The sequence below is a fragment of the Lissotriton helveticus genome, chromosome 3_1 (genome assembly GCF_964261635.1).
Source record: "Lissotriton helveticus chromosome 3_1, aLisHel1.1, whole genome shotgun sequence".
Classification (NCBI taxonomy): Eukaryota; Metazoa; Chordata; class Amphibia; order Caudata; family Salamandridae; genus Lissotriton; species Lissotriton helveticus.
In genome coordinates this window covers 485,807,114-485,834,355 of record NC_136061.1, presented here as the reverse complement: position 1 = coordinate 485,834,355, position 27,242 = coordinate 485,807,114, and the positions used below count along the sequence as shown (strand labels likewise).

The following is a 27,242-nucleotide window of genomic DNA, read 5'->3' as shown; positions in this document are numbered from 1 at the left end:
CAACACGGTCATGACCATTACCACGAATCCATTAGACTACCAAGCTACAGCCATTACAACTCAGTCATGACCATTACCACAAATCCTTTAGACTATCACACAACAGCCATTACAATGCGGACATGACTATTACTTTGAATCCTTTACAATAAGCATGCCCTTACCACTCATACCTGATTTCGTTATAAAGGCATGCATGATAAAGACATCTCCGTGGTAAAGGATGCATGGTAATAGACATGCATGGTGAAGGCATGTTCATTGTAAAGCATTCGTGGTAATGATGAGGCATTGTTATGACCGTAGTGTAATGGCTGGTTCCCATGGAGTATGTCGAGCTGACTTGGAGGTTCTCAGTTTCAATGAAAAGAGAGCGGACCCGAAAAAATTAATGAACAATGTGGGCAGTAAAGCAAATTTTTTTAAATCTTGCATAGCATTATCGCCGCAACAGACATAGAGACTGAGACAAGACTAATGGTGCTATCAAAGATGATCAATTTTTTAACCTTGCCACCCTCGACTCTGAAGACACCTGGGCTACGTAATGCAGACCTTACAGGTAAAGAAAAATTAGCCAAGTTGCGATTTAGGAGTTCCATAGATCTGCAGCTGCCATGTTCTCAGAACTACAAACGTAAATGTTCCTCAAAATTGTTGTCAGTCGTACTTGCAGTTGTGTTCATGCTGTGAAATGGAGGGTGATGTACTTAAATATAGCCCTATCAAATATGTCACTGTGTATGTCGATAACTGTTCACATGGTGGCACGTCTGCTCCACTTTTCTTCAGTGGGAAGCATGGCAGTTCTTACCAGAAAGCCTGTTACAGGATGAGAAGAACTTATGTAACAATCATAGTAAATTAGCTTAGCCTTTGGCGTTTGCGGCAGGGGTTGGCTTTATGTATGATAATAAAATATTAATTTACCTTAAACAAAACTAGAAATTCACTGAAAACAGCAAAGGTTAAAGTCACGTTATAGTTAGGTGAAAATTTCAGTGACAGTGTAACCTTTTAAACTAAAAAAACACTGACATTCGCTAGTTATATTATAGTTACCTCTAGCAACTATAACTTGTGCCCAAGGTAAGTATAACTTGCGCCCTTGCCATGCACAACTAATTATCCCACGTATTACTTCACTCATGACATGTCCTATAATGTCATTGAAACATGACTGCAAGATTTGAAATTACATCATTGATGACAAAACTGTGCATGGTAGGGACGCGAGTTACAGTTACCTTCGGGGACAAGTTATAGTTACTAGAGATAACTATAATTGGTGATTTTGTTTACCTAACTTAAACCTTTATTTTTTTCAGTGAAGAACAAAATATATATTCATATTCCTAATAGCTATCTATATATATATTCACAGAAAAAACCATAGGTTATAGACCATATATAGTTAGGAATTAGCATTTACAAAACCTTGAAAATTCACTGAAAAAACCATAGGTTATAGACCATATATAGTTAGGAAATAGCATTTAGAAAACCTTATTTTACTCACACAAAACCATTGAAATTCCATATATAGTTAGTTGCACTAACTATATATCGCGCACCTGCAATCCACTGCTGATGATGTCACATATTACATCATTCATGACATGGTCAGTGACATCACTGATGACATCACTGATGACATCTCAAATGACATCACTGATGACATCTCATTTGACATTACTGATCACATCACTGATGACATCATTCATGTGATGATACAATGAACCTCTTCAGACTCTAATATAACCTTAGATACACTCAGTGTAAACAGACACTCACAGACTGTCACTCATCCATGGAGTTACTCACACACCTAGTCAGTCTTGCAAAGAATCAATCACACCTCGATTTCCTCAACTATATAGTTATACACACCTTACTTATTGGAACATATAATAACACATATTTACTCTGTTATACAATCCCTGATACAAGTTCACAATAATCCATACAGCCACTCACACATTCACTGGCTCTTATGCACAGTTATTTATATATGTCAACTATCACATGTACTGTGTTTTACATATGTACTTACTTTGACATGTAGCACTGAGATATCCATTCACTCACCAATACACTCATGCACACAGTCAACCGCCCATACAGATGTTTCCACATGCACTTTTGAACCCATACATCTAGTGAATCAACTGCTCACACATCTATGCACAGAGTCATACACCTCCCAGACACCCACACACACACTCAGTCTCCCATACAAATACTTGGGCAACTAATCAATAACCCATATAGTTAGTCATATAGCTAATGATCAACACATGCATCAGATTACAAAACAACAGACACAATGATGCACAATTTAAAACAGTTTAGTCACTAACCCATGCACTCAGTGAGACACATTTAATCACTCACTTATACAGTCAGTCATGCACCTACTAAATCCTTCATCCAGACACTTATACATCCACTCATTCTTCAATATGTAAGACATATTTTAACTTTACAGAAGCATACAGTCACTGGATGTTGTCATCAGTGATGTCATCAGTGATGTCATTTGAGATGTCATCAGTGATGTCATCAGTGATGTCACTGACCATGTCATGAATGATGTAATATGTGACATCATCAGCAGTGGATTGCAGGTGCGCGATATATAGTTAGTGCAACTAACTATATATGGAATTTCAATGGTTTTGTGTGAGTAAAATAAGGTTTTCTAAATGCCATTTCCTAACTATATATGGTCTATAACCTATGGTTTTTTCAGTGAATTTTCAAGGTTTTGTAAATGCTAATTCCTAACTATATATGGTCTATAACCTATGGTTTTTTCTGTGAATTTCATTGGTTTTTTAACAGCTAATATCTGTAGCTGTAAAATGTATTCTTCTTTAAATCCAAAAATATATTTTATATGTTTATGAATATATTTTTTTTTAAATATTTTTTTTTCTTCGTTCCCGCTTCGCGAATCAGGAAGCTTCCCGTTAGCTGACCTTGATGCCGCGAAATAGACCGCGAGCCGGTAAACGTTTCTTTACCGCAAGTGCCGCGTTAGAAAACAACATCATGACGCCTCCCGTCCGCATGACGTTCCACGTTGTCGCTTGATACGTCATATGACGTGCTACGTTAGCGAACTGGTACGCGAAGCGAGTGCCAAAGCGCAGGTTTCTGGAAGCAAACAGGGAGGCCCTGCAAAGCGCTTAACGTAAACACAGCAAGTCATGTGACTTGGTAATAACACTTTTCATTGGTTCATTTCACTTTTGGTTTCCTAATGATGTAAGACTAGGTCATATAATCTAAAATGAACACTTTTGATTGGTTGAGAACTCTTGTTTTTCCCAAATGATGAAAATCCCTCCTTCTTTCCTCACTCTGACTTTCATCATTGTGAGAGAAAGACCCTTTGTGATCACTGAGCAATGGCTTCTTTAGTAGCTTCAGCTGGTGCTTCCCCACCACCTCCACCACATCCAAGGAAGAGTGGACCACCTGCTCAAGTTGTAATTCAACAAGAAGAAGAAGAAGAGGAACAGGAGGACGAGCACGAAGAGAGGCAGTTTTTGCCTGAGCAGCCCAAGACGTCTCACCGGAAAGAAAACTTCATTTGGCAATTTTTTAAAATTCCCAAAGGTCAGAAAAAAGTAAATGCAAGATACGTAACTTGCCTTATATGTCAAGATAGACTGTCCAGAGGGACCGACAAAAAATACAGTTTCGGAAACTACACAATGCATCGCCATATGACTAGGTGGCATCCTAACAACTACAGTGCTGCACAGTTTCGGAACGACCTAGATAATCTCCCTATTATGGCCAGAAGATCTGTTGTACCGGAAGTAACGGGACCAGAGGGCAGGGAGATGGTGCCAAATATACAAATGAGATTTGGTGAAGTAAAACACACCTGCGTATTTTGCGATGGATTCATTTCCTACGGAGAAAGAAGCATCACTCTGATCAACAGAGCTATTGACTATCATATGCAAGTTTGTCCGAAACGCCCAAAATAATAAATACTTCTTTTTTTTGTTTTGTTGCTCCTGTTGAGCCCTTTACAATGAATCGTTTTCATTGCCCCCTCCAAGAAAAACCCAAAAAAATATAAAACTGTTCCGAAAAATTCAAAAACAGTAAAAAAATGTTCAGAAAAATAAAAAAAAAAAGTTCTTTTCAGAACTACCTCCCCGTTATTAAAAAATTGGTACAATATTTGGAACTGTGCCAACCTCTATTTCTCTTAGTTCGCTTCCTAGTTCGCTCGCTGGTACGCGAACTGGAAGCGAACCAAAAACAGTAAGTATAAGGGAAGGAAACACACACTTATGTTAAAAGAAAGACAGCTATAGGGGAGTAAACTAGAGATACTATTACCCATAATCCACTACTGATGATGTCACATATTACATCATTCATGACATGCTCAGTGACATCATCAGCAGAGGATTGCGGGTTTTTTGGCAACATGCCTTATCCACGGTTTAATAACGCTGCCTTTTGCTTTATATAAGTTTTCAAATTGTATGAAATATATACCAATAGGTCTTTATGAACCTTTAGGTAGTGCTTTTGTTCATGAGGTCTGGTCGCTTCCATACACATACAGATGTTTCAAAGATGATCAAGAAGTTTATCTGAATGGAGAGGAATGCACTGAGACGCCAGATCATTCACTAATGTGTAGGCACATACAGTTACACGATTCATGCAACAAACACCGACCAAATATGGCTTGCGTGTTGCAAGGCACGCCAGTTCCTGCTATCATCCCCACGTTCAAGTTGTTGGAAAATGGTAGTTATTTGATGCTCAATAATGAAGATTGTTCTGAGTTAATTAAAAGTATTCCTTTTATCGTAACAGTAAGTGAACGGGTTATTTGCTGCAGAAATGTTCTATTTCCTCCCACACATGAACATAGGGAGTTTTCAATCTGGCCACAAATACCAACCTTGGGACACGTTTCAACGGCATGACAAGAATAAGAGCTCTTTTGTCTCAGAGAGAGGTGGCCTTGAGTTCGGCCCGTGAAACTTTCGTACTTCACATAGCGAACACCCGTACACAGGTTTGCCTTTCAATTTCAGCAACATGTTTCCGACTATCTTTAACGCATCCTCCACAAAATCCCTGGCACACTTTTTTAAAGTTGTTACCAGTGGTCTCGTGACTTCATTTGAGAAAATCTTTGGAGTCATCCCTGCTCCCTTTCATTCCATTTTCTCCACTCTGGTTCGTGGATTGCATTTTTACTTGCATTACCAGCGGACGCTCTTGTGCTTTTTTACATTTTTAAATATGGATGTCCCTCCTATGCAAACTCCGACCCTGCAGCTGCTGACACTGTTCCGCAATCGCATGCTAGAATATTATGGCACAATGCCGTTGGCGATATTAAGCACGGCATATGGATTATCTTTTCGGTTCTCCTACTTCACCTGTGTCCAGCCTGTATTTCACTGCCTGACCTGTGATTTCGATTGGGCCATTGATTTGTGTCTCTGCGGACCGGTTTCTCCTGACGTCGACTTTAATCAGCTGATGACTCCTATCATTACTCACGAGTTGATTTGTCCTGGCGAAAGGATTATGGCTGTGGCATTGATGCATGGACTACTTGGTCCCTGGAATTTACTGGCGGCAGCACAGTCTTTCTTGGAACACAGCTTTCTTGAAAACCCACCGAGCTGTCCTCTGATGGTGATAGAGGATCCGGTGCTGGGAGAGCACGTATGTTCTTTTCCGCTTTTAAATTGGATGGCTGAACTGTTTTCGGATGAAGACGGTGACTTCCTATTGGAGGCTGTTGCAGCTTATTTTGCATACACAGTTATGTCATAGACCTTTTTCATGTTTCATATGCTGAGTACTAGCATTTCATTGACAATTCATTGACTTATTTGTCAAGTTTTTATTATTTACCTTGCCTATTGGCTTAAGACTCGATAAAGTACTTGGCTGTTTTATTTTTCTTTAGCATTGAATTTTCCTAGTTTTTAATGCTTTACCTTGCGGACCGTCCACATATAAACTTGCAATCTGCTCTCATGAGATGGCACTTCTATTATCTTATTCAGTTCGTTTCCGGATCATGAGGAGGTGTCATCTAGGTCCTGGATATCTTTACACCGTGTTAAGTTAGCATGGGCTCATTACCGGTTTAAACGCCATTTTTCCTTTTTTGCAACTTCTGCACACGACACTTAGTTGTTGCTTTAGCTTTCCACCTAGTAGTTCATCGTGGTTTACATGAGAATAATATGTTATTGGTCTACTATCTGCTTTACTTGTTAAACTATATCTGTACAGCGAGTGCTAAAGTTTCAAGAACAACACGATACAGAATTGTTATGAGGTCTGATCTCCACGACTTCATACTCATAACATAAGTGCAACTTCTGCCAATTCTGGGCATGAGGCGGGTTTTATATTGCTTTGCCGAACACACATACACAACACTTGATGCGGTTCACATTAAGAGAGAGCTGGTGTATGCTGATGTGATTCCTTCAAATCTAAGACACTAAAGTATGGGCACGCCCTAAACCAACACAAAGAGACCTTCTTAGCAAATAATATAATATGTGTATTAGGGAGGGTGAGATATAAGCAGCCGCGGGCCGTGGAGGGAGTTACGGTGAGGCAGGGAGGCGGGGAGGGGGAGAAGCAGGGTGGAGCCCTCTCTACCTTGCCCCTCCCCCTCCCCGCCTCCCTGCCCCACCGTAACTCCCTCCACGGCCCGCGGCTGCTTATAAGTGTTGCTAACTCTTATTCATTTACAGCATGTTAACATACTGTCACCATTCGCTTTTTATGTACTAGTAACTATGCTGGTAATTTTGCTACTGATAATATGTGTACTTGTATTCTCCACCCTGCTTCTCCCCCTCCCCGCCTCCCTGCCTCACCGTAACTCCCTCCACGGCCCGCGGCTGCTTATAAGTGTTGCTAACTCTTATTCATTTACAGCATGTTAACATACTATCACCATTCACTTTTTATGTACTAGTAACTATGCTGGTAATTTTGCTACTGATAATATGTGTACTTTTATTATCTAAGGTACTATGCCTGAGAAGACGGCATTAGTAAATAAACATTTCAAATACACATGTGTTCTTCTTAACTCCATGTTCTGGTTTCTAAGAAATATATAACGACCGACTGTTCATGAGTTCCACGTATCCTGAGGTACTATAAGTTCATATTCTGGATTGTCTAAACATTGAGAGTTTGTTATATCCAATGTGACACTGTACCTAGCTTGCTAAATAGTTTTTGATTACTAACGTGAGTTTTGGGACACCCTAATTCGCCGAGGTTCCAATCCTCTGTCCACAGTTCTGTGTGAGAACAGAAACCCTGCGACAGGGGCACCCCCGACCCTTGCTGGACCTTCATCACACTTGCGATACAACTCCAGCAATGCGCCACCTTTACGGCACAGATACATCACGCATCTGTGCTGTTTTTGCCCCATGATGCGCCGCATTGTAAATGCAGCACACCATAGGTGACGGAACAGCGGCACAGAATGACTAACACATCCCTGGTGATGCGCCAGTCATCATAAATCTATCCCTATGCTTCTTATCTTGTTAGAGATGAACCGCCATATGTATCATCAAAGTTATTTGCATTTCCTAAATAGCGAACTTTAAGGAATAAATAGCGATTCTTTACCATTCCTAGTTTGCGATGAGCTATTTGCTAATTAGCCGAATGTAGCCCAATGAAGCCCAATGTAGCCCAATGTAGCCCAAAGATGGCCGCCAGACACACAAAAAAACAAATGTAGCCCAAATATCAGCCAGATGTAGCCCAACTATAGCCCAGTGACAGAATGACCAATCAGCTTCGCAAACCTCCGTTACGCGAAGCGGAGCGCTGTTACAGATATATATCTTTTTTTGAACGTTAATTTCTCAAAATCCACTGGAGCACATATATTGAGACCTAGCAAAGGCACATCGGGCTACCAGTCCCTAATATTTTGCCAAGTTTCGTGCAAATCCATTCAGCCGTTCAATTATTATTTTTATTATTTTTTTTTGCCCCGCGGGGCCCTTTTAAAACCTCCACATCAAACCTAGGGGGTCAGCGAGGATCTACTATGCCCCCTTATAGTTATTTCCCCCTTTGTTTTGACCTCCTCTTGTCTCTCGATCCTACCGAGAGACAAGATGGCGGCCGCTACGGACTGTTTGGAATGTTGACAGACGCCGGAGAACCAATCAGCTTCGCTTCACAAAGCTCCGTTGCGCGAAAAGTCCGCGAACCAGAGCGCTAACCGGTCCGCTGTTACAGATATATATCTTTTTTTAAACGTTAATTTCTCAAAATCCACTGGAGCACATATATTGAGACCTACAAAAGGCACATCGGGCTACCAGTCCCTACAATTTTGCCAAGTTTCGTGCAAATCCATTCAGCCGTTCGGGCTAAAAGTGAGGCCAACCGCCCTATGGAAAACTCAATGTTAAAAACACGTTTTGGGACCCCCCTTTTTTCTCGGCCCCCACTGGACGAACCCCCCCCAAATTTTCAAGGGCTGCTCAGAAACAAAATGTGCCATTTTCCTGAAAATTTCAGCCAATTCCGTCCACAAACGCCAAAGTTATTAGACATAGAATTTTCAAAAAACCCATAGAGAAAAAATCCTAACTATATATACCTACTGGCGACCGCCAGTAGGTAATATATATATATATATATATATATATATATATATATATATATATATATATATATATATATATATATATATATATATATATATATATATATATATATATATATATAATTTATATATATATATATATATAATTTATATTTATATAAAAATATAAATATATATATTCACTAAAAAACCATAGGTTTCAGGGATGTTATAGTTAGTTGAACATTTGACTCATATAAAACCCGAGAAATTCGTCTGTTATAGTTAGTTGAGCTAACTATAACTCACGCGCCCGCAATGCACTGCTGAGGACGTCACACATTACATCACTCATGACATGGTCAGTGACATCACTAAGGCCAACACTGATGACATCTCAAATGACATCACCGATGACATCACTGATATCATCCAGTGAATGTGTTTCTGTAAAGTTCATGGCTCTGTGCATAGATGTCTGAGTGGGTGATTCACTGGTTGTATGGATTCAAAAGTGCATCTCGGAAGGGCTGTATGGGTGAGTTAGTGTGTATATGGGTGTGTTGGTGAGTGAGTGAATGTCTCAGTGGTATATCTGTGACTAACTACACATGTCTTAAGTAACTATATGTGAGTATTGCAGTATATGAATGACAATACGTGAGAGTAACTCATTTGAAAAGTGGGTGTATAAATGAGTGTCTGCTTCTATCAGTGATTGCATAAGACAGTAAATATGTGTTAGTATCTATATAAATAAGTGATGTGGTGTGTCTATAAATAACGGAGTTGGTGTGTATAACTGTATATATGAGTAAATGCGTATGTGATTGATTCTTTGCATTACTGACTAGGTGTGTGAGTAACTCTATGGATGACTGGCGGAGTGTGACTGTATGTATAGATGTATGAGTGCATATTATAGTACTGCATTGATGAGTAACTACATGTATAAGTGACTGGATGTGTGTGTAGACCTAGGAAATAGTGAGTGGTAGGTAGTATCTGGCATTGTTGTGCGTATGATTTCAAAGATAGTAGTCTACATTTTAGAGTGGGTGTATCAAAGTTTATATTAGGACATCAGTATATGCATCAGATTATCACATGGATGATGTCATCAGTGATGTCATTTGAGATATCATTAGTGATGTCATCAGTGATTTCACTGACCATGTCATGAGTGATGTAATATGTGACATCATCAGCAGTGCATTGCGGGCGCGCGAGCTAAAGTTAGCTCAACTAACAATAATGGGCGTATTTCTCTGGTTTTATATGAGTCAAATGTTCAACTAACTAAAACGTACCTGAAACCTATGGTTTGTTAGTGAATTTAAAAGGTTTTTTAAATGCTAATTCCTAACTATAATGTCTGTAAAACCTATAGTTTTTTCATTGAAATTTGAAGGTTTTTTAAATGTTAATTTCATATTTTAATATTTATAAAACCTATATTTTTTCATTTTTAAAAAATATTTTGGAACTCTATTATCCTTTTTGTAACTTTAAAAATGATGTAAAGTTTTATAAATATGTATATCTTTTTTTTTGTTGTTGAGAAAACTGCAGTCCCATACCGGTAGTGTACCAAGCTCCATCACCACACGAATCCTATCCGCCATATTGCTAAACTCGTAAATGAAGCGCATTTCGTATCCGACGGGTTTGTGGCGCCGTGTCCCGCGTACCATCATATACGTATGAGGTCGTGCTGATGCTACTTTGGTATCCGACGAGTACGCAGTAGGAAGCCAAGCGTTACGTCATGTACGCATAAGGTCACGCTCGCTTCACGTTGCGTATGCGACGAGAGCACGCTGCCAGGCACTGTGTTAGGTCATAGACGTATGGTGTCGCGCCGGGTATGCCATTCCCTCATTTTTTTTTATGTCTCAAAACTATATCTAAATAAGTTTAAAGTGTGTATGAGAGCAAGCGATAATCTGAAATATTTTAAACATTTATATATTTCTAACTGTAATAAACATATCTTACGATAAATATACTTTCTCAAAATCGCGTCGGGTGCGTGCTCGATGCACGATTGCCATGTGACCTTAAAAAAAGCATTTGATTAGTTCATAACATTTCCCATTGTAACAGTTGGAGGACCCCACCCATTTAAGTCATTCTCTCTACATCATTTGATGAGAGACACCCCTTTTGCTTAGGGAGCTTTTTTGAAAAGTTTTTTGCTGTGTACACATCTTATACTACACACAACATGCAACGATCATCTTGATCAATATTCATGGCCTGTACATTAGCCTTCCACGTGTGATGGCAATGCATCTGAAAAGTTACATCAAAAAACAAATGCGTGTTACACGATGTTCCTGGTGTGTGTGCATGCGCATTATTGTGCTGCCTTTCGGCCTGGGTATTGGTGGCTCGAAGGGGTATCATCAGTCATGGGCAGAGTGCACATCCTAGATCACATGTGACAAACAGTAAAGAGTAATGTGTAGATTTGTGTTGCAGTATGCTCTGTTGTCAGGCTTTACCAGTATAGTAGTGTGTCATATGTGAGACTTTCAGATTCATGTTTGACATGCATTGCTTGACTGTAATGAGCGTTATCACTGTGTATGACGTAGCCTCACTGCTGATCCTCCCTCCATCTGAGCACATTCCATGGCCAGGCAGGAAGTGAACAACGCCGAGGTCCCCGGAATAATTATTCACACTCCTATGCGGGCCTGCCGCACGTAAGCCCAGCCCACTTTGCGTACGTATAAATAGGATAATGACGACGCCACATGTCCCAGTTCTTCCACACTGCCTCAGGTGATATAGCTGCATTCACCTCGCATATCACAATGCGAAATAAAAAAAGGGATCCATGAGGTGTACACCATCCTGGCAATCAACACGGATATGAATTGTGAACCCTACTGGCCGTTGTGTTTGGAAAGAGATCCATGAGGTGTGCACCATCCTGACAATCAACACTGCATATGAATTGTGAACACTGTTGCCCGTCGTGTTTGGACACACAACAATGACAGCAGGTGAGTAGTGGGGCCTGGGTGTACAGGGACTGCAATTGAGCGTGGTGCTGCGGGAGGGGTGGTGTGCATCAGCCTGGGTACGCAGGTGCGAACAAGCGATGTTGCCGTGCGTAATGATGTGATCACTGACCTCATTCAGTCACATATCTGTCTCATTTTAAGGACCTGCTGGACTATACTGTAGGCCTGAGCCAGCGGGCACCGCTGCCCTACAGACACGTGGCATTGGCCTTTAGGGCACTGTAGTAAGCTGATTACTGAGTGTACATGCACACAGGCTTGCACCACTGCATTACACAAGCACATTATGCTTCTAGCATGTGCTCTGTTCCTTTGTATGTGAACGTTGGCATAACATATTATTATTTAATCTTGTGTATTCTCGTACACTCCAACTCCTCTTTGAACCACGATTACCATTAACAGTTGGTAGATCGTACTTCAAGAAGGAAGGATGCACTCAACTGGTGATCTCTATTAAGCTTGAAATAAACCTTCATTTACCTCAAGACGTTTCCAGCATTATATTATTTCCCCCTTTTCAAACACTGAGTTACTTTCGCCAAAATGGGCGGAGCGGGTGCTCACTAGGGGTGGGCAGAATACTCCGCTCTGCCAGAATAGTGGATAAAGCCAGCCACCCCTGCTCCCCGCTTCTGAAAGCAGCCATGCCGGGGAGAGCCTCCCCGGGCCCCAGTGGACCCCCGTCCCCAGCGCCCAGACCCTTGGCTGGCTTGCAGGTTGGGGGACTACTGCACCCCGGGGCCCACCGGACGTAGTACGAGCCTCTGGCTCGGTCACTGCTTCTGAACGCTAGCCAGGCCGGAGAGAGCCTCTCTGGGACCTGGTGGACCCCCGTCCCCAGCGCCCGGATCCTCTGATGGCTTGCAGGACGGGGGCTCACGCACCACGGGGCCCACCAGACGAAGCTCAAGCTCCAGGCCCCGTCCCAGCTTCCGAACCCCAGCCAGGCTGGGGAGAGCTGCCCCGGGACCCAGTGGACCCCCGTCCCCTCTGATGGCTTGCAGGACGGAGTTCACGCACCCCGGGGCCTGCCAGACAAAGCTCAAGCCCCGGGACCGGTCTCAGCTTCCGAACCCTAGTCAAGCAGGGAAGAGCCTCCCCGGGACCTGGTGGACCCCTGTCCCCAGCGCCCGGACCCTCTGATGGCTTGCAGGATAGGGAGATCACGAACCCCGGGGCCCGCTGGACAGAGCTCAAGCCCCGGGCCGGTCCCAGCTTCCGAACCCTAGCCAGGCCGGGGAGAGCTTCCTTCCACCCCGGTGGACCCCTGTTCCCAACACCCAGACCCTTGGCCAGAACGAAGGAGGGTTAAGCCCAGACCATGTCCTCTGCCCGACGGCCTGCCCAGGGAGCCCATTTTCCTCAACTATAGGGGTTATAGAACTTTGGGTAAGGACAAAAGTTGGAGTTAGCCCGGCCACCAACCCGCTGGGCCATCTGGTCACTCTGCCCACAGGGCCATCTGGTCACCCTGTCCGCAGGGCCATCTGGTCGCCCGGCCCACAGTGCCATCTGGTCGCACAGCCAGGCGACCAGATTTGCAGTCCAGTGAGGGTGGAAGGGCGCACCGAGGCAGCTGCTCTAGAGGCTCCTTCCCCCGGGTGGCTGCTGCTCACCGACTTGCCTAGGAGCAGAAGGAAGGGGAGGCCGACGGTGGCCCAGGCCATCTGGTAACCCTGCCAACCCACGAGGGATGGTGGCCCCCGTCCCCGGAGGGAGGCGCCTCGTCCAGCCGTGGTGCGTGCCCAGCCCCGCTTCGTGACCCAGCCCGACCGACACAGCCTGGCAAGCCAATAGTTATCCCGAAGTTACGGATCTGACTTGCCGACTTCCTTTACTTATGTTGTTCCAACATGCCAGAGGCTGTTCACCTTGGAGACCTGCTGCGGATATGGGTACGGCCCGGCGCGAGATTTACACCCTCTCCCCCAGATTTTCAAGGACCAGCGAGAGCTCAGCGGACGGCGCTGGAACCGCAACACTTTCCAAGGCTCGGGCCCCTCTCTCGGGGCGAACCCATTCCAGGATGCCCTGCTCTTCACAAAGAAAAGAGAACTCTCCCGGGGCTCCCGTCGGCTTCTCGAGGATCGTTTGCGTTACCGCACTGGATGCTGCGAGGGCGCCCGTCTCCACCACTACGGGTTTGGGGATCTGAACCCGACTCTCTTTCGATCAGCTGAGGGAAACGGAGGCCATCGCCAGTCCCTTCCGAACGGGGCTCGCCCATCTCTTAGGACCGACTGACCCATGTTCAACTGCTGTTCACATGGAACCCTTCTCCACTTCGGCCTTCAAAATTCTCGTTTGAATATTTGCTACTACCACCAAGATCTGCACCTGTGGTGGCTCCACCCGGGTCCTCGCCCCGAGCTTCCGTGCTCACCGCAGCGGCCCTCCTACTCATCACGGCTTAGCCCCTGCAGCTCTCGGCGACTGCCGGGTATGGGCCCGATGCTCCAGCGCCATCCATTTTCAGGGCTAGTTGATTCGGCAGGTGAGTTGTTACACACTCCTTAGAGGATTCCGACTTCCATGGCCACCGTCCTGCTGTCTATATCAACCAACACCTTTTCTGGGGTCTAATGAGCGTCGGATCTGGTGCCTTAACCGGAGTTTGGTTCATCCCGCAGCGCCAGTTTTGCTTTCCAAATGTGGCCCACTAGGCACTCGCATTCCGTGCCCAGCTCCACGCCAACGAGCCGGGCTTTTGACCCATTTAAAGTTTGAGAATAGGGGGAGATCGTTTCGGCCCCAAGACCTCTAATCATTCGCTTTACCGGATAAAACTGGGGCCCCGAGCGCCAGATATCCTGAGGGAATCTTCGGAGGGAACCAGCTACTAGATGGTTCAATTAGTCTTTCGCCCCTATACCCAGGTCGGACGACCGATTTGCATGTCAGGACTGCTACGGACCTCCACCAGAGTTTCCTCTAGCTTCGCCCTGCCCAGGCATAGTTCACCATCTATCGGGTCCTATCACGCACGGTCATGCTCCACCTCCCCGACGGAGCGGGCGAGAAGGGCCGGTGGTGCGCCCACCACTGGAAGCGCTGCGGGATCCCACCTCAGCCGGCGTGTTAGACTCCTTGGTCTGTGTTTCAAGACGGGTCGGGTGGGTAACTGACATCGCCGCAGACCCCTGGCGCCCGGCGTGCACCTCCCCGCCCGGTGGCGTGACACGGTCGGGGCGCACTGAGAACAGTCCGCCCCAGTCGACAGTCGGGCAGGGTGCCCCGTATCCCCCTTCAACTGCCCCGGCACGCCCCGAGGGTGCGGAGGCGGTCGAATCTCCCTCGGCCCCGCGGACATGGTGAAGCTGCTGCCGGGGGGCTGTAACACCCTCCACCGGAGCGGAGGGCCACCTGCCGTCCTGAAGCCTTCCCAGCTGACCCAGTGGCGCACCGCTGCGGAGGAAATGCGCCCTGCAGGGGCCGGGTAGGGCCTGGGCCCAGGTTCCGTGGAGGGGATCCCGAACTCCCGGGTCGCCGACCTTTCCACCGTGTTGAATCCTTCAGGCGGACTGCATGGACCTCACCCGTTTACCTCTCGACGGTTTCACGCCCTCTTGAACTCTCTCTTCAAAGTTCTTTTCAACTTTCCCTTACGGTACTTGCTGGCTATCAGTCTCGCGCCCATATTTAGCCTTAGATGAAGTTTACCACCCACTTTGGGGTGGTGTTTCGGTCTTCTGTACGCCACATTTCCTGCGCCCGGCGGGGATTCATCTGATCTGAGGTCGTAGTCGGAAGAATGACGCCAGAGCGTCAAAGGGTTTGTCTGGGAAGGCCAGGCTTCCCCTGCCGTAGCAGCGGGGGTGGCCTGGGGTCCCGGCAGAGTGTGCCCTCTTTCCCCAGATTGGATCTGGAGGGGTTTTGCCCTCCCCGGGAAGCCGGCCGCGGAGGTGGGCGCCTGAGGCGCGTGCGCGCAGGCATCCGGTGGGGCACTGCAGACAGCCACGCACAGCATGCAGCCAGGTGCCCCGGGACCCTTTCTTCGGGACCAGGCTCACCGGCAGCGTACCTCCGCGGCAGGACCCGGCGAGGGACCCTGCCAAGGTCGATCATGGAGGTTTGACCTTTTTGCGGGGATGAAGGGTAAGTGGAGCTAACCCCCAGCCAGGAACCCGGGGTCGCAAGGTACGTTCGAAGTGTTGATGATCAATGTGCCCTGCAATTCACACTAATTCTTACAGCTAGCTGCGTTCTTCATCGACGCGCGAGCCAAGTGATCCACCGCCAAGAGTCAGTCGACTTTTCAAAAACGTTCGCCCACCTGCGGGTGCAGGAGAGGCGGGAGGAAGGCGATGCCATCCGTCCGCCGCCCGCGTGGTGAGACGGCCCAGGTGCCCCGTTCAAGGCTTCCCCTCTGCCAGTCAGACTGCACCGTTGGACCCGGGAGTATAGGTGAGGAAGGAGGCTCCCAGTGCGACGGGGGCAGGTAGCCCCGCAGCGGTCGGTCTCTCCCGGGGTAACTGGGAGGGGCTGCACGAGTCTTCAAACCCCTCGGCCCGGCCGCACGGGATCAGGTCGAACCGGGTACCTGGCAACGAGGGAGGGTTGCTCCACCTGCACGTCAGCCGTCCGTTACCGTGCGGCCCCGAGCCGTGTCGGCGGGGTGACAATCAGCCCACCCCACCCTTTGCCTGGGTCAGAGGCGCCGGAAGGGGAGAGCCAGGCGGCTCCCCATCCTGCACATCTCCCACCTAGAGGAGCCGGGGTCCCCTCGCAGGCCCTCGGCCTCTTCTCTGCCACGTGAGAAGGGCCGCTCCTCGGTCGGCCCGGGGCTCGGGCGTGGGAGGGCCCAGCTGATGCCAGGCCCTATTGAGGGAGGGGTGGTACCAGTCCGAGGTTGCACTGCCATTCGGTTAAACCGCCCACAGCAGTGGGGGTCTGTGCCGGGTAAACTTGGGTTCTGTCTCGGAGAGGGACAGGGGCCGCCCCTCATGTACGGTCCCTCACGCGTCGGTCGTGCCCTCCCCTGGGGGAAGAGGCCCTCTAAAGTCCCGGTCCTAAACCTGAGCGCCCCATGCGGCCACGGACCGCTCCGCCGGCCGGGGCACGCAAGGGCAGGGCTGGGCCCTGTGCCTACGGTGTGTGCTTTCAGGATGCGGCCCGAGGGATTCGGGCTGGCACCGTCGGTCGCTCGGGCCGCTCCGCCGTTAATGATCCTTTCGCAGGTTCACCTACGGAAACCTTGTTACGACTTTTACTTCCTCTAGATAGTCAAGTTTGATCGTCTTCTCGGCGCTCTGCCAGGGCCATTGCCGACCTCGGCAGGGTCGATCCGAGGACCTCACTAAACCATCCAATCGGTAGTAGCGACGGGCGGTGTCGTAATTTGACAGCAACTGAGTTAGCATTTAGCCCAGCTACACGAACTTTCACCATTAACTTGACCAAACGTGCGGGAGACATTTTGTATTTCCTGGCTTCCATTTTATATGAACATGCAGCCTTGTGGTCAGCATGCCCTTTTGTCCTTTCTCTGTACCAATGACCATTTACCTTGCCCGGCAACAGGCTATTTTTAGCACTGGTCAAGCTCACGCATGCGTATTTGAACATTTAGATTAATGAGTGGTCACCTCTTAGGAATGTTCTCTACAACTGACCAGTGGTACTAAACTCCTCCCACATGTTGGCTGTGTTCCAAAAATGCCCTTATATGTACCTAAACTGCGAAAATAGTATACCGCCTACCTTTTTATTACTGTTAAACTTGTATAAAAGAGGTCGCGCACCGATGTTCGGGGTGATACTTCTTGTATTGCCGAAGGGTGCTGTAGGAATGTACCACCACCCCATGGGGTCTTAATATACTTGTCTTTTGCATTTTCCAGTTTCCATGCCAACTTCTATTCTATGGTGTTTGAGAGTTTTTGAAGAATATGTAGACCTGATGAAAACCAATACCACAAATTGGTGACCACGAAGGGACTCATCGGCGACTCGGATGCCCGAAGGAGAGGTCGTGACGAAGGATTGGAAACTCGCCATGGGCGCGTACGCTGCCACTGAGTGACCCGAGTCTTGGCACCCACGGTGTTTCTTCCTTTCCTTCTGACTCGACCTTCCAGGTGGCGCCGGCCCTCGACTGAGATCCTGATCGGTTGGGTTGTCGTGCAGTGCCCGTTTGGCTGATTCGATTACGGAACTTGGCAGTTGGAACCTGGACGTTGAAAATATTTGGTAAGCTTGTGATTGGTAAGGTAGTCTACTGACACTTACTGTGGCTTTTTGGATTTGTTTGAGTTAGCTAACATTTGGACCTATGATTTGAGTTATATGTGGAGTGCACCTCACATAGGCAGGCACGTAGAGATATTTCTCTGACTTTGTATTTGTTTGAACGGCACGCCGTGTGTAAAAACATATTTAAGTGCCATTTTATGTAAATCGCGTTTTCGTGATATTTTGACATGCCTGTTTCTAAGCACACTTCGAGGAATGTGCTGTTTTGGAAATGGTACCAGTTATCGATTAAATGAATCTCAGCCGGCTCCCCCAGAGGGGACACCTAATCGTGAAATGTACATAAAATTGGCCTTCCCCCCATTATGTATAGTACATTATGGCATAAATATACAAAAACTGATCGTGAATTGCAATGGCCACTACATGGGTTGTTTGATCTGCGAAAGGTTCAATATGTGGAGCAGTGTGTGTTTCAGCGCAGGTCTAGACAGGATATGTTTGATTGTGTGCGTATGTGGGAGAAAGAGGTGCGTGAATGAATGAAGCATGAACAAGCCTTGGCGGACAAAGAGCAGCGAAAGGCTGCTCGTGATAAAGCTTTACAGTTGCAGGAAAAAGAATTACAGGAACAGAAAGAGAGGGAGATTCGAGAACGTAATTTGCAAGTTAATGGTCAGTTTCCTATTCGATGTCCTCTTTATCCTGTCCTTACTAATGAGTCAGATGATTTTTCATTACTAGATCGTTGCCTGCTTCCGTATGTTCCGCCTACGGCCCCGGATGAGGACTTGGACGAGGATGATCAGGATAATCAGCGTACCAGGTTAACTGCTGATCGAGCTAGGGAATTGCGCGCGTTTGCTCGTAAACTTAATGTAAATTCTATAACTGTTTCGGAGATTGATGGCCATATGAGTAAATGGACCGACCGAGAACAATTGTATTTTATAGATCATTTTGGAGATGAAGTTGTCGAATGATTTAGACGGTATTCACCTGAGTTGGAACCTAAAGATATATCAGTTGGTCGTGAGAATTTTCGTAAAGGTATTTTTGTTCTTGCAGATGCGGATGAGTTTTTCCAGCGTTTGGTTAAACTACGGGATGAGGCGACACGGCTACGAGCGGTGAAAAAGGCATCGGATTCGTCTGCGTCTGGATCAACGGAAGTATCCAAAGAGTGCCCTATCTCGGGAACAGATAAGAGCGCTGCAGTTAATGTTATGCCTATGCGAGAAGCTGCGCCTTTGTATGTCCCTCCTAAAGGGCAAGGCACAGATGAGGATAAGAGGTCTAAAGATGCGAAGGGTTATTTTGTATATAATTTGGTTTATACGCCATGGAATAGAACAGACGTTATGGCGCTGAAGAATGCTTTGCCTGACCCCCGTAAAAATCCAGCAGCTTTCTATGAAGGTGTGGAAGGTGCTATTTCTTCGTGTGTTATGACATTAGTTGATATTGATCTTTTCTTTGGGTTGATACTGCCTCCTGATATGTGGAGGGCGATTCGTAAGTTTGATGATCGAACGATTCTTGGTGCAGATTGGAAGGAATTAGCCCGAGCTGATTTGGATAGAGAACCTGCATGTAAGCCATGCCAATTGATTTTAGACCTCCCGGCGGCTATTTTGAATAAATTAAAAACGCTTGTTCCTCCTAAGAAAATTGATTGGACGATGTTGGCTTCTTGCAAACAGAAGCCGGATGAATCGGTCTCTGACTTCTTTTCGGGTTTCGAGGAAGCATTCCATGATTACAGTGGGCAATCATTAACAGAGGATATGGGCAGGCATTTGTTCGTTGATAAGTACGTGGCTAATCTCCTACCGGAGATTGCGAAACGTTTAAAAACTAGTGAAAGTTCATGGACCACGGCAACCCCCGCTTCTTTATTAACTATGGCTCAGTATTATGAACGACAGGAATTGGAGGCTAAAGAAAGTAGTGATAAGAAAGCGAAGGATTTGAAGACGAAGGTGATGTTGGCTGAGGTTTATGCTACGCAGTCGAGAGGGAACGATAGGGGTAGACAAGGATCGTATGGTACGTCTTCTGCTCGTTCCGATATTTCTGGGGATCAGTGTGCATACTGTAAACAGTTTGGACATTGGGCTTCAGATTGTCCGGTGCTTCGAGAACAGCGTGGTTGAGGGAGTGGAAGGTCACGGAATAGTTATTCAGGACCTAGGGGTGGAGCGAATGATCGTGGTAGGTTTGAAGCAAGGGGTCGTGGTCAGGCTGATCATAATACTTTCGATCGACGGAATCAGTATCGGATAGCTGAAGGAGAGTTTACTGAGTCTCAGGATAATAATTATGCATAGGATTGCGTAGGATGGGGTGTGGAATCGGTTGAAGTACCAGTCGATCAAAGGGGTCCATATATATCAGCACATGTTTTGGGTTCTACTGATCAGTTTCTGGTCGATACAGGAGCTACTCGTAGCGCTCTGGCCAAACACTTGGGTCCAAGGGCTCCCCTGTCTGGCGAAACGATTACATCAATAGGGTTCGATGGAACACCTTCTCTTAGCCCATTGTCTCAACCCCTTACATTTCACATTGACAAATTTACTGCCCCATGTCCGTTTTTTTTATCTCCGAACACACCAGATAATATTGTGGGACTTGATATGCTAAAACATTTTCGAGCAACCATACGCTGTGCCCCTGAAGGGGTGCGGGTTATTTTGAATGAGAACTACCCAGAGGTTGAGAGATTGTGCCTCATGCAGGAGGCCGATGCGTTAGCTTCTCTCCCAAGCACTTTATGGGCCACCTCTGATACCGATGTGGGTCAAATGATTATTCTTCCCGTACGTATTACTGTAAAGGAGGGAGTGTCTTTGCCTCGTGTACCACGGTACAAGATCTCCAGAGAAGGCGAAATGGCCTTGACACATATTGTAAATGACTTGATTATGGCAGGGGTGGTGGAGGAAGTTCCCTATAATGTTTGTAACAGTCCGATTCTTCCGATCCTAAAGAAAGATACTGATACTAAGATCTACCGTTTCATTATTGATTTGAGGGAAATTAATAAGATAGTCGTACCCCAGTATCCGGTGGTGTCTGACATTACCACATTACTTACTTTGATTCCACCTACATCCACTACATTCACTATTATTTACTTAAAGAATGCTTTCTTCTCGATTCCCATTCATCCTGACAGTTGATATTTGTTCGGCTTCACATTAAATAACAAATCATATAGATTTTGTCGGGTTCCTCAAGGCAATACAGAAAGCCCTAGCATTTATAGCCAGGCTTTAAAAAGACAGCTTGATTCTTTCGACTTACAGTCTGGGGTGGCTCTTATTCAATATGTTGATGACATTTTACTTGCAGCAGACACGCAGGAACAATGTGAGGAGAGTACTCTCTCCCTACTTTCTTTTCTTTCAAAAATAATCACAAGGTCTCAAGGAAGAAGTTGCAATATTGTAGACCGAAGGTGACCTACCTCGGTCATCTTTTGTCTAAGGAGGGGCGTGCATTGACATCAGACCGTATTCAAGCAATTTTAGACATGCCAGTCCCTTGCACTCAGAAAGATGTTTGTGCCTTCATAGGTTTGACGTCCTTTTGTAGGCAATGGATACTAGGATTTTCGCACATTATAAAACCTTTGTTAGCGTTGTTGTCCAAAACTGCACCAATTCCCCTTGAATGGACAGATGAATGTCAGCATGCTTTTGAACAATTGAGACAAGCCCTTTGTCCTGCACCAGTGTTAGGTACACCAGATTATACAAAGATGTTTACATTATATGTACATGAGAAGGATGGGTGCGCATTGTCAGTCTTAGTGCAGACACACGGAGATAAACAGAGACCTTGCGCATACTTTTCAGCAGTACTTGACCCTGTGGCTCGAGGATTGCCTGGATGTTTTCGAGCAGTTGCAGCAACAGCAGTAGCCATACGACAGAGTGAGGGAATAGTTTTGTCACATAAATTGCTGGTGTTAGTTCCCCATGCGGTAGATGCTTTATTGAACCAAACGAAAACACAGCATCTAACTAGCGCCCGTTTAACAGGATACGAGCTAACACGGTTGGCGCCACATATTACACTGAAGAGGTGCGCCACTTTGAACCTTGCTACTTTATTGCCATATCCTGTTGCTGAGACCCAGAAGGAAGAACATCATGATTGTGTTTTTCTGACTGAAGAACAAACAAAGGGTCGTATCGATTTACAGGATACGCCACTTCCAGATGTAGATGGGGAACTGTGGGTTGATGGATCATGTTTAAAGTTGCCAGATGGTACGACTTCCGCAGCCTATGCGATCACGACACTTAAGACAGTGGTAGAAACAGCACGAATACCGCAAAAATCGGCCCAAGCAGCTGAATTGATAGCCTTAACGAAAGCATGTGAGTTGAGTGCTGGATTATGTGTGAATATCTACACTGATAGCCGTTACGCTTTTGGAGTAGTGCATGATTTTGGCCTACTCTGGAAGAAACGAGGGTTCCTGACCTCACATGGAGTGCATATTATGCATGGAGTATTAGTACGTGACCTCCTGAATGCACTATTACGTCCAAAGAAAGTAGCGATAATCAAATGTAGTGCACATAAGAAGGTGACAGACAAAATAGGACAAGGAAACGCTTTTGCAGATCGCATAGCGAGAGAGACTGCCATGTTACATAATGTCTCTCCCATGTATGTGGTGAGATCACAAGCTGAGCGATGGCATGATGCTAGAGGAAATATTAGACATACAAAAATCAGCATCTGAAGCAGAACTTGCAACATGGGCAACAGAGGGAGTGTTGGATGATGAGGGTTGTAGGCGTAGCAAAGATATGGAGAGATGGAAATTGCCTGCCGCTTACTTGCAAGCAATGGTTCAAATGACACATGGGCTGGCACATGTTGGATCTCTTGCAATTACTAAATTGCTTACACGAGTTTGGGAGCATCCTGAGATTGCCAGCACTGCCAAGAGAGTAGTGCAGACCTGTCTGATATGCCTACAGTACAATCCTGCCAAAGGGACTTATACTCCTAAAGGAGGGTTCGTTCCACCTACTGCACCATTTGAAGTACTGCAAATGGATTACATCCAGCTTGAGCGCTGTAATAATCTCAAGTGTGTCCTAGTGGTGGTGTGTGCTTTCAGTAAATGGATTGAGGCCTACCCCACGAAGGATAATACAGCATTGACAACAGCTAAGGTGTTACTCAAAGAGTACTTCCCACGCTATGGTGTTTGTAAATTTTTAAGGAATGACAATGGTCCTCATTTTGTTGGGAAAATAGTGGAGCATGTCCTGAAAGGATTAGGAATTAAACAAAAATTCCACGCTGTATTCCACCCGCAGTCAGCAGGTCTAGTAGAAAGGTATAATGCAACTCTGAAGCTGAAGCTAGCAAAGATCGTGGCATCCACGTCTTTGAAATGGCCGGACGCTTTGCCTTTGGCATTACTGTCTATTAGATCAGTGCCACATTCCCGATCTGGCCTCACACCCTATGAAGTAGTGTTTGGAAGGCCTAAGAATATCTGGGGAGTTCAAAAGCCTCGTTTAATACATGATGTGCCTTGTATAATGATGAACGATTATTTGGCACGATTAACAAATTATTTACTTTCTATTCATCAACAGGTTCGAGAAGCGCTCACCGACAATTCCATTGGAGAGGCTCACGATCTCCGTCCTGGGGATCACGTTATGGTGTGCGCGTTCGAGAGAACCAGCAGTTTGGAGCCGAGGTGGCGTGGCCCTGAACAAGTATTGCTGGCAACTCGGACAGCTGTGCGAGTCACGAATAAGAAGCGGTGGATACATTCCACTCACTGCCGTCGTGTCTCTCCGGATCAGGTGAATCCTGCGGTGCTGTCTGAATATCAAGACATCTTGGATGCAGAGAAGAGCTCAGCTGTTACGCCTCATGAGTTGGAGGGAGCCTTCCCGGACCACACTGTTTCTGGTGGAGTGAGATACAACCTGCGGCCAAGGAAAGCAGTTGTTTTGTGCGAGACTGGTTGAGTTACTGTTCTGAGGTTTGCGAAAACTGAAGCCGAGAATATCAAGAGTGGGGGATCAGTTCTGTCCAGTGTAGCGACACCCGTCTTGAATCTCGGAGAAGAAACCAGCGGCTACCTCGGATCTTAGCACTCAATTTTTTTTTTTTTTGGTTTTGAAACTTTTGTTCTTTGCATTATGGCACCTACTACAATAAGAAACAGAAGAATTCTGGGTGCAGTACTATTTGTTACGACTATAGTGGTAATAGCAGTAATAGCTTGGACTATAGAACGATTGCTTCCTGCACGAGAATATTTATTGCCTACCACTCCAATCCCATCTGAACATTTCCATTTTACTCTGTCTTATCATGAAGAGAGGCATAGACAGACTTACTTAAATAACAGCTTCATTCAAATTCTGCATCATACTCATAATATGACGAACACTTCGAACTGTTGGGTATGTGAAATGTTGCCTGGACATCAAAAGAAAGGAGGAACTCCACTTATTCCTCTTCCTTTCTCTCATAATCGTTCTTGTAATGCTTGGTACACTCTTCTTTTTACCCTGAGATGGCCAACCAAAGGTGGACTACTTTTTCGACTCAACAAAGTCTGCTACAATGATAGAGATGGTTACCCACAGGCAGAAGGAACTAAATTTGAGTGGGAAGAATATCGACCGGACAATGCATCTACACCTCGTATTTTTACTAATCAAAGACTTATAAATATGTCCAGTTTACATGTGATTACGGTTATTGATACCAAGGCTGATCTATGTGTAAGGAATAAAGGTACAATTCCGGTAGGGAAAAGTGAATGTAATACTACTCTCACTTTTAACACACCAAGTGGTATTGCTTTTGTAGCCTTGCGAAATACTTACTTTATTTGTGGAAATAAAGGATATCATCGTCTTCCCATTGGGTGGTTGGGTACTTGCTATATATCTTTTGTACTACCCCCTGTATTTATTGCCCCGCCTATGTACCATAATGATTTTGTATTATATCATGATTTTATATTAAATAGGGTTAAGAGAACATTAGAGATTGAAGATGTAGATCAAACTGACACCTCCTTACAACAATATGTAGATTTCAATTTAGGCCTATTTTCCTTTGTTGGTGCTGCCTTAAACAGCAGAAAAATAAGACGGCTAACATGTGTTGTGGAAGCTGTTGCTAATGAAACTGCCTCTGCTTTAGGGAACTTAACTGAGGAACTCCAAATTACTAGAATTGTAACGCTTCAGAACCGAATGGTTCTAGATGTAGTACTAGCTGATCGTGGAGGTACATGCCGCATTATCGGAAGTAGTTGTTGTGTTTACGTCCCAGATAATTCGCCTTCCGTGTATGATGCCATTTCTAAATTGCACAAAATTGTTGCCGAGATCCATCCCGAAAATGGTACATGGACATTCTCTAATTGGTTCTGGACTTTACTTAGTACCTGGGGTTGGAAATTACTGACTATCCTGTGTATGATTATTGGAATACTCGTTTTCCTTTGTTTGCGTATTCAATGTGGCCCTACCTTATGTTCTGTATGTATTACAGCCTGCATTCCATCCAAACGAGCTATTGCCAAAAATGAGCAAATGGTTAACAAAGAAATGATGAAAATAATGATGATTAATATTGATGACGAGTATCCTGATTACTTCCATTATGAGGTAGCTTCAGCTAAATGCTAAAAGGGCCGTCTGTCGTAATTTGACAGCAACTGAGTTAGCATTTAGCCCAGCTACACGAACTTTCACCGTTAACTTGACCAAACATGCGGGAGCCATTTTGTATTTCCTGGCTTCCATTTTGTATGAACATGCGGCCTCGTGGTCAGCATGCCCTTTTGTCCTTTCTCTGTACCAATGACCATTTACCTTGCCCGGCAACAGGCTATTTTTAGCACTGGTCAAGCTCACGCATGCGTATTTGAACATTTAGATTAATGAGTGGTCACCTCTTAGGAATGTTCTCTACAACTGACCAGTGGTACTAAACTCCTCCCACATGTTGGCTGTGTTACAAAAATGCCCTTATATGTACCTAAACTGCGAAAAGAGTATACCGCCTACCTTTTTATTACTGTTAAACTTGTATAAAAGAGGTCGCGCACCGATGTTCGGGGTGATACTTCTTGCATTGCCGAAGGGTGCTGTAGGAATGTACCACCACCCCATGGGGCTTAATAAACTTGTCTTTTGCATTTTCCAGTTTCCGTGCCAACTTCTATTCTATGGTGTTTGAGAGTTTTTGCAGAATATGTAGACCTGACGAAACCCAATACCACAGCGGTGTGTACAAAGGGCAGGGACTTAGTCAACGCAAACTTATGACCCGCACTTACTACGAATTCCTTGTTAATGGGAAATAATTGCAATCCTCAATCCCTATCACGAATGGGGTTCAGCGGGTTACCCGCACCTGTCGGCGGAGGGTAGACACATGCTGATCCGTTCAGTGTAGCGCGCGTGCAGCCCCGGACATCTAAGGGCATCACAGACCTGTTATTGCCCGATCTCGTGTGGCTGAACGCCACTTGTCCCTCTAAGAAATTGGACGCCGACCGCTGGGGGTCGCGTAACTAGTGAGCATGGAGGAGTCTCATTCGTTATCGGAATTAGCCAGACAAATCACTCCACCAACTAAGAACGGCCATGTACGACCACCCACAGGATCGAGAAAGAGCTATCGATCTGTCAATCCTTTCCGGGTCCGAACTGGGTGAGGTTTCCCGTGTTGAGTTAAATTAAGCTGCAGGCTCTACTCCTGGTGGTGCTTTTCCGTCAATTCCTTTAAGTTCCAGCTTTGCAACCATAGTCCCCCTGGAACCCAAAGACTTTGCTTTCCTGGAAGCTGCTCAACGGGTCATGGGAATAAAGCCGCTGGATCGCTAGTCAGCATCGTTTATGGTCGGAACTATGACAGTATCTGATAATCTTCGAACCTCTGACTTTTGTTCTTGATTAATGAAACGGCCGTGTGTACTTATATGTGAATGGCTTCATCTTTGAGACAAGCATATGCTACTGGCAGGATCAACCAGGTAGCCGCACCTGATGTCGGGGTGGGGGCCGTGTGCCCATCTCCCCGACAGGCAACCTTCACGCACCCCTCTATCTCTCGGGAGCCTGCCAGGGAGAGGTGCCCACCCGCCTGGGCAGCAGGTCTCGTTGGAGGGGTGTGGAAGGGTGCGGTCGCATGGGCACCAGCGGGCCCAGCCGTCTCCCCAGAAGGGAGATGCAGGCTGAGGCGTAGCCTGAGAAAGACGCAGGGGTGCCGGGGCCTGGCGGCAGCGGAACCCCTTGAAACAGTCATTCTGAGCTGCTGTGGAAGCATGCTGGGAGGAGAGGGGT

The 27,242-nt window shown here is 45.9% G+C and overlaps 3 pseudogenes; all 3 read right to left on the bottom strand.

Moving 5' to 3' along the window:
- Positions 1-13,542: 13,542 nt before the first annotated feature.
- LOC144825567 (28S ribosomal RNA) lies at positions 13,543-15,407 on the bottom strand (annotated as a pseudogene).
- A 370-nt stretch (positions 15,408-15,777) lies between these two features.
- On the bottom strand, positions 15,778-15,933 carry LOC144825701 (5.8S ribosomal RNA; annotated as a pseudogene).
- Positions 15,934-26,149: 10,216 nt separating this feature from the next.
- Positions 26,150-26,935, bottom strand: LOC144825454 (18S ribosomal RNA; annotated as a pseudogene).
- Between the last annotated feature and the right edge of the window lie 307 nt (positions 26,936-27,242).